Source organism: Phodopus roborovskii, unplaced genomic scaffold (assembly GCF_943737965.1).
Source record: "Phodopus roborovskii unplaced genomic scaffold, PHOROB, whole genome shotgun sequence".
Classification (NCBI taxonomy): Eukaryota; Metazoa; Chordata; class Mammalia; order Rodentia; family Cricetidae; genus Phodopus; species Phodopus roborovskii.
The window spans coordinates 55,963,819-55,978,606 of NW_026126480.1; the positions used below are offsets into that span (position 1 = coordinate 55,963,819).

At 52.4% G+C, this 14,788-nt stretch overlaps 2 protein-coding genes across 5 annotated transcripts in view; one reads left to right on the plus strand and one right to left on the minus strand.

Annotated features, from left to right (window-relative positions):
* Window positions 1-14,788, plus strand: part of Macrod1 (mono-ADP ribosylhydrolase 1) — a 144,317-nt gene that overhangs the window by 45,024 nt on the left and 84,505 nt on the right. The gene's annotated exons all lie outside the window — the stretch shown is intronic.
* The window catches only part of Flrt1 (fibronectin leucine rich transmembrane protein 1), a 73,204-nt gene that overhangs the window by 6,575 nt on the left and 51,841 nt on the right, over window positions 1-14,788 (minus strand). Inside the window, exon 1 of one of the 3 annotated variants that reach the window (XM_051193838.1) lies at window positions 4,310-4,413. The exons of 1 other annotated variant lie outside the window; for it this stretch is intronic. The gene's annotated coding sequence lies outside the window, so the exon portion shown is untranslated. Of the gene's footprint in view, window positions 1-4,309; window positions 4,414-4,957; window positions 5,200-14,788 lie in introns of those variants that run through there. One more of the 3 variants, XR_007835053.1, reaches the window with a different exon arrangement.

Here is a 14,788-nt window from a genome sequence, read left to right on the forward strand (position 1 = left end):
TGCCATGGAACTGAGTGATGCCATTTTCTATTTACAGAGTTCATCCCAGTCACTTCCCAAAGCCAGCAAGGGAACAAAATGTCATATGTCCTATTGCTACTGATCCAAGCCTTGCTGTGGCTTCTCTCCACCCCCATTGTTGGGGTGGGGGATTTGACCCCAGACAGGGCAATTAGAAAAGGGGTGACCTTTGATCATAGCATGCCTATGGAGAGGGCAAATGTGTGTAGTTATATGGATGTTAGTTTCCTGAAGCTGAATAATGGAAACCGCCCTTGTGGACCCCAAATCTTCCAGTTTCTCCTCCTCCATCCCCAAATTGTGGGCTCTGGTGGTGTCCTATTCCCTCCTGGAATTCACAGTGACTTTCCTAAATCTTCTGAGGCTTCCAGGTCCTTCTAAAAGGCTGAGCCTGATGCTGAGGCAAATAAAGCTAGAAGCAGCACTCAAGCCCACCAAGGGGGGGGGGAGACTGAGAGGGTCAGCCCACAGGGTGTGGCGATTGGCACTTACCCTGCCCTACCCTGCTGGGGCTGCCTCTATCTCTGTCAAAAACTAGTGAAGGGTCCCTCAGTTTCTCATCCAATAGCTGGCAGCCACTTTTGAGGCTCAGCTGCAAAGAAGACTGAGGGAGGAGGCCTCAGGGAGGAAGTCTCCCAGGCAGCCCCACTCCGTAGAAGACTTGCCTTCTCTCAGTCAAGACTATGTAGAAGGATAGCTTCAGGTCTCAGGGCTTCGTCTGTGAAATGGGACCAGGTCTACTTGTGGGGTTCTTGTGAGAGTGACTCAGGCTACTTTAAGCTTGGCTGAGCACTCCTAGGTCACAAAGAGAGAGGGGTCACTTCATTAGCTACACTACTTCACTGGCGCAGATATAAGTTACAGATGAGCCCCAGGAGCTTGAAGCTTGTTCCAGCAGAGACCATGGGAGTGCCTCTTGAATACCCTGCCTCTAGCACTTTCTAGCCTTGGCTGCTCTGGAGTGCCAGCCAGTCTCACCCATCACCCCAAACAGCTTAGCCCCCCAAGTCCTTGTCCAGTGGTAGCACTCAGCATCTGTAATAACTAGAGAGTTGGGGGGCGGGGATTCTTTTCAAATCTAAAGTTAATTATTTTTCTAATTTCATGCCGCATGCATTATGTATCAGCCGTTATCACTGGCAGTAATTGCAGACAGGTATGCAAATCCACCAGAAATGAACTGCGAGTTCACCTAAGCACATGGGCGGCTGGGTGGGGCTGGGCAGCAGGATGTCCTCCTCGGCCTCAGAGAAAGTGAATCGCTTTGAAAAACAAGACTTTCAAATTGTGTCTTAGGAGGTTAATTATATTGATAGCAGTGTTCGATATTAAACTATGCAGGGCCAGGAAGGGGGAGGGAGATGAAAGGAGACACATGTAATTTTGTTTCTCTCTCTCAGCATCTCTTAATGAAACGGTCCTCCACCTGATACTGCAGCCTGGGTCCCTTTGGAGTAAAGCTGTCTCCACTGAGACTGATTCCTTAGGGGGAGGGGGGAAAGCAGACTTAATGCCAGTGGGAGGGAGAATGAAGGGAAGGGGCAGTACCAAGAGGCCAAGTGACAGTCCTCAAGTCCAGGGCTGGTCTCTGCTGCTGAGCTCCTTGGTTACCTGCTGTGGGGGAAGGGAGCAGCAGGTGTGTAGGAAGTACTGAGCAGTGAGTGAATGCCAGGCAGGCATGGAGGCTTGGGCCTCTCAGAAGCAGGGAACCAACTGCTCCCAGTGAGTTTTCCTATTTGTACCCTCCAGTTTCCTGGACAGCCTTACATGTCTGGCTCCGCCCACTGGACCCAAACTTCTGCTTCTAAGGTGTGATCTGTCCTGTCCCCAGAAATGAGGCTGGACCAGAGAGGCTCCGTAAACATATTTTGTGTCTCTGTGTATCTGAGGGCCAGTGCTTGCCATGGGATATATTTATCATTCTCCACCTTATCTTTTGAGACTAGTCTCTCACAGAATTCAGAGCTACTGAGTAACTAGGCTGGCTGGCCAGGCCAGTGATCTCCAGAGATGCCCCTGTCTCTTCCCCCACCTCCAGTGCTAGGGTTACAGACATGCACCACCATGCCCAGCTTTTTTGTGGGCACTGGGGATCTAAACCCAGGCCCTATACTTAGGTAGCAGGCACTTTACTAATGGGGTCATCTCTCTAGCCTACACCTTGAATACACTAGGCAGGGTCTATAATCTAAAGCCCAGAACTAGGTAGCTGGAGAAAAGAGGGAGGTGGAACCTTGCCATCAGCACCACCCCAGAGGCCATGATGACCTGGGTGTCTTCATTATAGCAGGCCTGAGAGACAAAAAGTCCTATCTGAACTAGGAAGAGAAGAGCTGGCCACCCACCCAGGCCTCGGGCTTGCTATCCAGAACTCTTCAAATTCAGCTGCTCTGGAAAAACAGGCCCAAGAAGACCTGGCTGTGCCCCAACTTGGTGGCCAGCTTGGCACTGTCCAGATACAGGCACATCTCCACAACTGCCCACGCCATGAATGGATGCAAGAGTAGGAGGCTGACAGAACCCTGGGCGTGGGAGGAAGAGGAGCGCTTCTATCTGCCTTTTATAGATGTGCAGGGTTAGGCTCAGTGACAGAGCCTTCTATCCGTCTCTCCCCACAGGTTTATAAGAGCAAGTGACGGGACATGTACCAGATCACCAGCACCTCTTGCCAGCTACAAGCCTTCTTAAGGCTCTTCTTAAGGGCCTGGGGGGGGGGATGTCAGTGGGGGTGCACGCCTTTAATCCCAGCACTCGGGAGGAAGAGGCAGGCGGATCTCTGTGAGTTCGATGCCAGACTCCAAAGAAATACACAGAAGCCCTGTCTTGAAAAACAAAAACAAAACCGAAAACACAAACAAACAAAAAGAGCCTGGGGGGGGGGTGGATGTCTGAGGTGGTGCACTAGGAGACAAAGGCAGGTGGTTCTCTGTGAGTTTGAGGCCAGCCTGGTCTACAGAGTGAGTTCTAGGACAACCAGGATTGTTACACAGAGAAACCCTGTCTCCATAAACAATGGTGTGTGTGTGTGTGTGTGTGTGTGTGTGTGTGTGTGTGTGTGTGTTCAGGGGTCTCATAGGAACAGCTGGCCTTGCTTCTTTTCAGCTATAGCCCATGTGTACTGAAGAGAGGAACACTCGAGGAGGGGACCTACTCTAGTTTATACCACTGTCAGCAGAACCCCCAGGCCCATCCCAGGCACCTCTGCCTCGAAAACCCAGTGTGTTCCCTTCTGTTTCTCCACCTGTGGATACAGTGAGGCTGCATCAGAGCCAGCTGAGGAGATTTTCCACCAGCACTTTGAGCAACAGGGTTGCTGGGAGGTGGCTGCTGCTCCCCTATGCCTTGGCCTGGCCCCAGGAATTATCCCCTAGCTCCTACAGCCTGGGAGTAAGTTGAAGATTGAGAGAGGAGAACCATAGGCAGGTGGGGCCCAGCTGTGTGTGTGTGGCCCTGCTGCTAGGTTGTCGCGCCTTTATAATAAATAACAGCAAATAGCCCATCCTCGGGGCATCCTTCACGCCAGTGGCTAATAACACGGCTATTAATGCCCCCACAGATGGCGTGCGCAGCGCATAGCTCTGACGGATGTCCCAGGCCCTAGCACAGCCATAAATCAGCTCCTCTCCTGGGGCAGAGCATGGGGAAGTGTCATTTTCCATCTTGGTAATGAATTGGGGCTTCCCTGCCCTGCCCAGAGCACTGAGGGGTTCTAAGGTTGCTGGGATTACTGTTTGCAGAGGTACTGCCCCTTCCCTCTGTACCCTTGGGAGCCCAGGAGGAGCTGGTCCAGCCAGGCACCTGCTGTGTAGCCTGGGGCACTCACTCCACTTCTCTGGACCTGTCTTTGCCCTCTAGCCAACAAAAGGGCTGTACTGGGGGCCAGTGCAGACGATGCTGGGTGGTGGCTCCTATTCAGCCCCACTGTGGATCTCTCTGGCCACAGCAGGGCAGGTCCAGATGGAAGAGATCTTGGGATTCTTATTAGTTCAAGGGTAGCAGGTATCAAGGCTGGTGGCCTTGGTTCCCTAAGATCTTGCCTAACCTATCACAGGGCCTCATGGCTGTCCCCTTTTATACAGAGAAGGTGGTCAGCAGCCCTAGCAAGGAGAGGCCCAGGAGGAGGAGCCCTCCATGCTATGGCTACTCCAGCAGAGGCCTCCTGTGTGGGCCTTCAGAGGGCAGGACTCAGTTACCTCTCTCACAACTGTGCTCCCTCCAAACGGAGACTCTCTTTACCTTTCTGGGCCACCAGGAACCCTTCTTCATCCCCGGTGCCTCAGGCTCTTACCTCTTCTGCTGCTGCTCCCTCCCTGGAGCCACCGAGTCCCACTGGGGTCACCGCTTTGGAGTTCCAGGCCACTCACATTCCTGGCCCCACCGTCACCCACAGACACAGACCCACTCAATCACAGACTGCAGCTCTGGGGCAGCAGGGACGATGAGACTCACGGAGAGTAAGGAGGTCTTGAGGTCTTCCTGGTGGCTAGGCCTCAGATGTGGCTGCAGGCCCCAAGCAGCATCTTTGGCACTCTAGGTCACAGGCACTGCTGGCTTGGGTGTCTGGAGTGAGGGGTGTGTGTTCTGTGTGCACCCCCGGGGACTCCTGAGCAGGGCATGTCCTACAGCCCAGTGTCAGTCCCCGGGGAGTGTGGCCTCTCCCTGGCCACCACTTCCACTGCAGCTCTTTGTAACTTTGGTCCTTTGTCCACAAGCCAACCTCTTCTGAAATGCCTCTGTGGGGCTGTTACCCCTTTTTCTCTACCAAGGTTTTTTTTTTTTTTTTTCCTTTTTCTTTTTAAAATCCCTTTAAGTCAATTGGCAGAATGGCTCAGTGCAGAGAGCACTCTTGCGTGACAGATCTGAGAGGGAGCCTCTCTCTAAAGAATCGGTACCCTGCCACTCAGGCCACATCTGGCGGGGGAGGGGGTCCGTTACCCCTCTGAGGAGTTCAGATGTTCACAGGCTGCAGCTCCTTGCCTCGCACTGCTGAGCTGTCAGGCCTGTGTGCCCCGCTTTGGGAAGCCACTTTGGGGGGGCAGGGGCTGGTCTGCTTGGCTGCTCCTGTTTGTAGAGAAAGCTTCTGGAGAGGGTGAGGCAGAAGGGTGGGTTATTCCTGCTTCCGCCCCTGGGCGCAGCTGTCCACAGTGGGCCTTTCTCACCTACTCCCAGCTTCTTCACCTGCCAAAGGCAACACAAGCAATCAAACCCAAGGAAATCAAGAGCTCCAGGGACAAGTACCACAGGCAGCCACAGCCACAGCTCCATTGTTCTAGCCATCTCCCGGTCTCTGGGTGTGTTTGTTTCCAAGGCAGGGTTCTCTGTACAGCCCTGGCTGTCCTGGAACTCACCCTGTAGACCAGGCTGGCCTCAAACTCAGAAATTCACCTGCCTCTGCCTGCTGAGTGTTTGGATTAAAGGCCTTCCCACCACCACCTGGCTTTTTATTTTTCTTTTTGAGACAAGGTGTCACTATGTAGCCCTGGCTAGCCTGGCATGTGCTACCTAGACCAGGCTGACCACAAACTCACAGAGATCCCCACATACAGTTTTAGCTTGCAGTGCAGGAAATCAAACCAGGGCTTGACATGCTCAGCAAGCGCTCTATTGCCAAGCCCCAACCCTAGATTGCCTGTCTTAAACAAATACCACTTCCATCCAAGTCTGGCAAGGGTCTGAGATTATCGTCCTCACCATTTACCACTTATTAAATCCAGGTAATATGCAGAACCCTTCCTTGTAACTACCTGCAAGGACTGGGTAGAGGAAAATAAAGTTTGGAGGCTCGGCAGGATGGCTTAGTGGGTGAAGACACCCTAGCACCAAGCTTGAAGACCTGAGTTCAATCCCTGGGAACTCACATGGTACAAGGAGTGAACAAACGTTCACAAATTGTTCTCTGACCACACACACACAGTAAATAAGTGTAATAATTAAGAAAAAAAAAGTTTGAGAGTTCCTGGCCTTGCAGAGCCATGGACCCAGTCTAGAGCAGCCTCCACTTCCCCAGCACAAGCTCCTCTTATTAAATGTCATTTGAAGGCTCTGACTGGGTCATTCCAGCTTCCACAACAATTCAACTTCTCTGTCTCACCAGGGGTCCATGAAGTTGAGTCTCCAATGTCCCTAACCTCCCTCCTTCACCTATCTGTCTCCTGTGGGGCCAGCCTTCCACACTCTGCTGCCTTTCCTGTTGTAGAGACCTGGGTGCCGCAGGCTGCCCCTAAGAACACAAAGCAAAACAAAGCTGTCCCCACCTTCCCATACAGCAGCCAGCCAAGGTGCCCCTCTTTGGAAAGGAGCTTTAATGACATATCTGAGAGCATAGGCTCTGGTTAGGCACAGATGCATCTAGGTACTTTCCTTTTCAGGACAAAAGCCTACTCAGTGGCTGCAGCCAGCATATCTAGCGTGCATATTTAATAAGTCCATGTTCCAAGCAGAGGTGGTTGTCCATGGCCACAGCCCAGAGACCACAGGAAACACATGGAAAGAATAAAGTATGTGATCAGTATATGAAGGAATAATGGGGTAAGGGTATTCTCAGGACCTCTCCCAGGACGCCAGACAGCTACTCAGAATAGCCAGGGCCAGTCAGGGCTGCAGGTGCCAAGAGGCAGGTGGGCACAGTCCCAAGCAGGTGCAGCGTGAGTCTGGACAGGAGGGACAATAAGCCTGTCCCTGCAGAGGCGGCAGTGGTAGCTGCAGCCTAAGCCATTATTACTATTACCACCCGTGTGATTTCATCCAATTATAAACTGTAATTCCTCTATGAAAGCGAGAGATGGAAAGAGTCCAGTGAGGTCATCTGCCTTCCTGGACAGGCCAAGGAAATTGTTTCATACTGCTGGGGGTGGGAGCAGGCAGCTAGACCACTGCACACAGGATGGGAGCTGTGTCCTTGGAGCCTGGAACCCCTACTGCCACTTCACAACAGACACAAACCAGGGTTCTGCTTTTTGAAATCATAGGCCCAGGAAGAAGGCAGCGTCATCCCACTGGCTGTGTGCTTGACTTCAGCTCCTCCAGCTCTCAGGAGCTAATCAATGCTGGCCTACCATTCTTAAGGCCCCTAGTCAGCCTGACTCACCACCGCAATTCCTACCTTCCCCTACTGCCCCCGACGAGACTCATTCACACAGTGACATTTGTACAAGCTGTAACAAATATGTCATGTGCGTAAGACGAGGCTCATGTGCAAAAATCCCAACACAGGCAAACATGAAAACAGAAGTGTATACATACAAACACGTACGTGCATCCCTGCACACATTTAAATCCATGTATATATGCAAAAATGAATACATGTTAGTTCCAGGACAGGCTCCAAAGCAATACAGAGAAACCCTGTCTTGAAAAAACCAAAACAAAAAGAATGAATACATGCAACACATAGACAAACACATGATCAAGATGCTGACACACTTGCACCCAGAAATGCATATAACACACTTCCACAGGCATGCATGAATACACATGAACCCACATTTACACATGGGAATGAGGATACACAGAGATTGATAGGAATGTGCACATATACACATTTGTAACGGTGCACACATGTGACATGTGAGCCTTTCCCCACTTTATCCCCTTCCTGTGAGAACCCTCATATCATCCCTCCCTCCCTGCATTAGGCACCCTCCATCTGAATATGTGGCTCCACAGTTATAATGGTGGTGATGTAACAGGGTAAAATGGGAGACCATGAAGGCTGGATACTCTAAAGCCTGGCTCAGGGCGATGCACACAGTAGGTATTTGATAAATGCACCCAACATACTCCTCATTCTCCTTTTTTACTGGAAAAACTGAGTCTGAGTGAGGCTCTTCTGGGCCCTTCCTTTGCTGCTTTCCCTGAGTCCTTACGGTCTCATGGGGACCTCTGGTGTGTGGACAGGAGGTTCAGCTAAGGTCTCCTTTCTGAGGGGCCTCTCAGGTATCTGAGACATGTACTGGCTTTCCAAGCCAGCCTGGCCGCTTGAACCCTGGGCAGTATTGTGGCTCTTAGCCCCTGTGGGTACTTAATTATGGCCAGTAGTGGCACTTCACCAAATGCATGTGGCCTGGAAGAGATACGTAAATGTGCCACTTGCAAATACCTGCTCAGAGCCTGGCTAGACTGAAAGAAGCCATGCCCCTGCAGTTACTGTCTATGCTTTCTTGTGGGTTAACCAAGGAATCTGTTGGGCCCTAAGAGGCCAGAAATGGGGGCCCTCCCTAGCCCCATAGGGCAGCTCAGCTGAGCGCCTTTCTCCTGGACCTTCTCTGTGTCCATGCTCTAGTCCAGTCTCTGTACCAATACACTTTTTCTTTTTTAAGTCTACTGAGGAAAAGCTTCCATCTGTCATCTCTTTGTCACACACGGTTCCTTTTGTTACCAAAACTCTAGTAAAAAAGTATTGGCAAGAGAAAGAAAACAGCCTTCTACCCCTATAATTCATTTAACCTCTACCAAGCCCTGGGTCCCCGACTCCATGCTTCCTTTGCATTTTAGTCTGATGGACCTATTCATACCATCATTTTGCAGGGAGCTATGTCCTGTGTCCTTTCCTGGTATCTCTGTGTTGCCATCTCCCTTAAGCCTAGGCCAGGCTGGAGGGTCAGGGAGGGACATTCCATAACACAGGCTGAGAAGGTGGGGAAGGGCTTTACAAAAGTACTCAATCTGCAGGAGAGCCAGGGCTCCACAATCTAGCCCAGTCTCCTCCTTCCCACACCACGCCAAGACCCAGTGAAGCAGGCACTGTGGCACTGGGCAGACACAGCACCACCAGGCCCTGGGTCCCCCCAAAGACCTCCTTATGCCTTTAACCTCTCCATTTTCCCCATTCATCCCTTTCTATCTCCTTCCCACCCATCTGTCCATCCTTCCAATTGTCCAACCGTCTGTCCTCCATCACATCTACCCACCTACCACTCATCCATCCATCCATGCATCCATCCAACCATCCACTTTCCTTCCGTCCATCTCTTTGACCATCTATCCCTATAACCCATTCAGCCATTCATCTATCTCACCTAGCAGACTCAGTCTGGTCATGTTCTAGGTATTGTTCAGTACGCTGGGGACCAGAGGGGCCCAGTTCTATAGGAAGTTTCAGCCTCGTGGGGAAGCCAGAAGCTAGAAGATAACTACAATGTGAAACATACACTAGGCCCAGCCTAGGGGGAAAGGGATGAGTTCTGGGGTGGGGTGGGGGCATCCTTCAGGCTCCCCCAGCAGTCACATGAGAACTTGGTGGCAGTGCAGCCCATTCGGTGCAGCCCACTTCTGTCCCTCAGGGCTTACTGCCAAATTTGATGGGTCTTCAGCCTTACTGTTCATGCTGCCTTCAAGATCTACACTTGCTGATATTAATTCCTGTATTAGCAATTAGCCCGCCTGTTTTGCTTCAACCTCTGGCTCTTAGGGATGGAGTTTAATGTGAATGGTATTAATCAGATGCCTGATGTGCGCTGTGCAAACCCAGGTGGGCTCTGTGGCTAGCCATTTAGCCAATCACATTTGAAATGAAAACACGTTGCCCCCCTCCTTGGGTAGAGCTGCCCTGTAGCTCAGAGGGCAGAGTTCCCATCATAGCCAGCAGGCTAGAGATGGAGTGAACTGGGAAAATGGGATTTGCTTTCGTTTGGACTGTAGGCAACATCTGTATCCCATCTCCCTAGATGAAGAGGCTGTGATCAAACAGACTTTGTTTGGAGGCTGCTCACTGCCTCCAAGGATGGCCAGACACAGGGCCTGCTCCCTTCTCCTTCATCACTGAGGGTGGCCATTCCTCTTATGCTGCTGGAGCCACCACTGTAATGGGGCAAAGTGACAAGGGCAGAGGGCTGCAGCTAGAGTCACAGGCCAGGAAAGAGGCTAAACGCTCTTAGAACAAGATCAGCACAGTTGAGAATTGAGTAGGAAGAGTAATTGAGGCAGAGGGAACAGCATGTGTTCAGGGTATGAGGACTTGCACCCTCCGAGAGCTGAGCGCAAAGCTCTGGCACAATGAAGGCAGTGACTGAAGCTGGGGTGGGGGCTAGGAATCTGGCCTTGGGAGAACCTTGACCAGTGTGCTGAAGGGACTGGTCATACCAAGAGCAACAGGGAACCTTGCAGGAAGTGTGCAGGCCGGGGAAAACATGACCCAACTTGCAATTTGGACAAATCATTCTCTCTTGTGTGGAGAACTGGAGATACTATGAGTGAGGGGGCTGGGCTGGGGACAGTAAGCCGCGGGGTTACAGGGAAGGAGCTGGCTTGGGAGGCCTGCAGGTTCTGCTCCCTGAAGACATGCCTGATAGACTCTCAGTGGGTGCCAACAATTTCCCTTGCTAGAGAGCAGCTGGGTGCTCCCGGGAGCACCTTAGAGGGCCAGCTGGCAGTGCCAGGCAGGCGGAGCACAGCATGGGCTCCAGATGCCTTGGTGGGGCAGCTGGGAGCTCACCTCCTTTCCCTGCTCTCTGCATTGCTACAGGCAAGGCCTGGCACAGCATGACACTGGAGGAGCAGAGGGGTGAGAATGGGCAGAGGTGGGCTCTCCTTAGGCAGTGCGGACCCTCCTGGCCTGCACTCCGCTAAGTAGATTGCCTCCTGACAAAAAGTGTAGGTCACGGGAGTGCCTACACTGGACCATTGCCGGGCCTCGCCTGTAAAGACAGACACAACCAGATCGGGGAGGCCGGCAGGAGAGGAATCCCAGAGATGCTTGTGTGTGTATACACATATGTGCACGTGTGTGTAGGCCAGATGACAGCCTCAGGTGTCATTCTTTGGATGCTGTGTGGGACAGCGTTACCCTGGAGATAAATACAAGACCTCTGCCACAGATGCTGCTCCCTTCCTGTGTGGGCAGCTGTGGTCACAGGTGGCCAGTGACTTTATTCCCTTTCCCTGGTGCTGGGAAGCCACACCAGGCACGAACTGGTGCCACCTGCCGTACAAGGGTTATGTCCTCTCTTAGATGGTCCTGCTTCTGCAGACACCAGAGCTAGGGAGAAAGAGGCCACCTGATTTCTAGGAGTTGGAAATGATTAGAGCTGCTGCCAGGAGAGACTGGCATCACTCAGGGAGTGGAGAGATGACAGCAGGGAGGGGCCAAAGTGGCCCTGGTTGCCCAGAGTGGTCCTGTGACTTTGATACCTCTGAGCAAGGGCAATCAATGGAGCTCCTGGCTGCAGAGCTGTGAGTGGGCACCGAGCAGGGAGGGCTAAGGGTGGCTGGCACCCACCTGGGTTGCTGGAGGAACAGATGGCTGTCTGAAAGGAGAGTCTGCCAGGATGGCTGGGACCATTAACCTGGGAGTAGGTCATGGAGGTCCTGGCCTGGCCTGCTCCATTGCTCTTGGGAGGGGCAGTGACTCTAGGACCAAAGGATGGGGCTGGAGTGGCCGTCCCTGGTCCATGGGCAGGCTGCTGGCCCTCTGTCTACTAGTGTCCAGTTAGGAGGCTGACCAGACCCTACTCAGTAGGCTTTGCTATACCTTGACCCTCACACACAGGAGGGCCTTGACAGGCCTGGGGAGCTGTGAAGATGAGCTCAGTACCAGTAGCTAAGGTCAAAACCTCTGTTTCAGGAAATCGGCCTACTTTTGCCAGCAACATTAGTGGTTTCTTGACCCTATCTACCCCACTATGGTGCCCTCAACTGGCCGCTTAGACTCTTTGGTCCCTACTTTGCCTCTACCTCCATCTCTGAGCACTTCCACAAGTCCCACAGCCCAGGTGATGAACCATACTCTCTCTCTCTCTCTCTGTGTGTGTGTGTGTACATTTTTAGTAGCTTTTTTTTTCTGATATAGGGTCTCATGATGTAGCCCAGGCCTTGCACTGATCCTTCTGCCTCTGCCTCCCCAGTGCTAAGATAGTGGGCGCCACCATGTCCACCTCACACACTGTAGCTCTTTTCATTTATTCGCATGTGGACATATGGGCATATGCAGGTGTGTGACAGTGTATGTATGTGTGAACATATATTTGTGTATGGTGTTTGGGGGGGCAGAGGTCAACTTCCACCCTAGTTTTGGGGATGGGGTTTGAGACAAGGTTTCTCATTAGGATCTAGAACCTTACCCACTAGGCAAGTCTCCATCTCCCTGGGCCTGGGATTGAGAGGGCACCCTGCTGCACCTGGCTCTGTCTGCAGGTGCTGGGGTCCAAGCTCAGGTCCTCATGCTTGTGTAGCAAGCACTTTACTGGCTGAGCATCTGCTAGCTCTTGGTGGACTCTGAAGCAGTACTTTACTGGCTGTGTGTCTCAATGGCTCATGTGTACATGGTGTAGTCCCTAATGGATGCCCTCCAGGGGGAAAGCCGATGTGGTCACAGGGACCCCAGGTCTCCCCTGCTGGTACTAGGATCCAGCATGGATCCTGGGGTCTGCTAGCCCCTACTCCAGCTGCTCCCAGTACTCAGGAGGTAGAGGTAGGAGGATCAGAAGTTCAAGGCTCAGCCTTAGCTACATAGTATATTTGATGCCATCCTGGACTATATGAGATCCTGTCTTCAAAATAAAAAACTTTAATTAAAAAGGAAAAGAAGAGAAAATACTAAAAAGCTAAATAGCCAGTCTTCCTCAGATATGTCACTAGTGTCACTCAAAAGACACAAGCTGGGGACTCCAGGGACTCCAGGCCACGCATCTATGGTCATCCAAACCACTCTCCTGTCTCCTCAAACATCCCCGCACACCGGAGGTGCCTGAGCAAGGAGAGCCACCTGCCCTTCCTTCCTGTAAGCTGACTCTGGAGGCTGGGAAGGTTGGGAGCTGGGAACGGGCGGGCGGGCGCTTAGGCCAGGCGGCCAGACTCTGTTAATATTTACAGCCAGGCTCAGGAAGCCATTAGCTTCCTTTTCTTGTTGTTAATTGAAAGAGGAGAAAGTGGTTGTAACACTTCAAACGGACTTAAAGCACAGCCTGAGAGACCCGCTGAACTGGGAAGAAGCGAAAGGAGAGGGCGGTTTATAAATGCGGGCAGCGCCAGCCTCCCCAGAGGGTAAATGCGTCTTCCTCTTTGCAGCTAGGCAGTGCCTTCCCTCCAGGCTTCCTTACCGCCTTGCTTATGCGTTCCTTTTCATTTGGGAGCCTGCCTTAAGGAGAGAGGGAAGGAGGGGAAGGATCCCTGCACGCTTTTGTTAATAACAAACCTCTTTGCAGCTATGGCTTAATGAGGCCCCTGGTACCATAGATCCTGCAGCAGCAGGGCCTGGCGGCTATAAGCCATCTCCCCTCCCTACACACAGCCCAGAGTCAGACACTTGCTACAAGTCATGACTGCACCCCTCACCACCAATGACCTTGGATATGCTTTGGGCTCACACCCACTGTGGACCCCAGGGTTGGCCAAGAAGGCTATGTTCTGGTGGTGAGAGGGCTCTGGGTCTTCTGGTAGGCAGATCCAGCAGGGGGAGGCCTCCCACCTCTGTGTTTGCCCTACAAATGCTCTCACTGCTGTCCCTGAATGTTGGGCTTCGGAAGGATATAGACCTACGCACTGTGAATAGAAGGGTCCTGCCTAAACCAGGCTGTAAGGGGAACTCTAAAGGACTCTAGGGCAGAGTGTAGATCAAAGTGCTTACCTAGGATATCAAGCCCTGGGCTCCATCCCTAACAAAGAAAAAGGGGGAACCTGGGTAGCCTTTAGCTCAGTTTGAAAAGAAGTGTTTGCCACACAAGCAGACAACCCGAGTTTGACCCCAGAACTCACAAAGAAAGCCACAGACGCACAGACAGCTCATAACTCCAGTGCTGGGGAGGTGGCCAGCCACCCTGGCCCACTTAGTAAAGAATTCACAGTCCAAAAAAAAAAAAAAAAAGGTGCACCGGGGCAAGGGCAGTGCCTGAGCTTGTCCACAGATCTCCACTGGTACACAGACGGGCAGGCAAACACCAAGCACTCCCGGAACCTGACGTTCAGGTCCAGCTGGTCACTGACCCTCTTTCAGGCAGCCTTCTCTGGACCTTCCTTCTTTCTGGCCTCCTTTACAGTGTTCACTCAGGCTCCCCCCCTGCACCTCAGTTTCTCTGAGCCCAGACTCTGCCAAGCTCAGGGGCTGACTGTACAGGCATGGGGTGGAGAGGTGCATATGCCTTGCTCCAGTCCCTAGCTGCTGAGCAGGTTGCATCAAGGGAGAAATGTACACTGAAGGAGGTGAACTCCAAATTTCCCTCCCTTCCTTCACTTTGGTCACACTCAGTAAGGGTGCCGTTCACTTCAGGCCTGCACCAGATGTGTAGCACTAGGCAAAGCAGGAGTCCCATAGAGATGAGGAATAGGTGGGCTGGTCAGCCCAGTGAAGAGGACAAGCCGCACCCTGGATCTTAGGCCTGGAAGAAAACTGACATGTCCAGAAGAACTCCAAGGGCAAAGGGAACTACCAGCCTTTCCTAGTGGCCGGTTTGCAGAGGCTGCAGGCCCAGCACCTGCAGATTCACAGGGCATATTAGCAATTAAGCTGAAGCAGTGACAGCAACTGAAGTTGCCTTGTTAGTGGCTGCTATCCAGCTCTGCCTTTTTAACACCTGTTAGCTCCCCAGGGCTGGACTATCCTTCAATACATGCTCTGAGAGAGGTTGAATAAGGCCTGGTTCCAGCAAGGTGGTCCCCACACTGGTATCGACCAAGATCAGCTTATCCCTGCCTCAGCATCACACCCAGCACAAGAAAGGAGCCTGCCACTCCCAGGGCAGGCTGCCTGGAAGGGAACATGGGGTCAGTGAGCTGGGCTGGGGCACAGGAAGCCACTCATTCTGGCCAGACACAGGCTGTCTTCAACTGCCCTCTT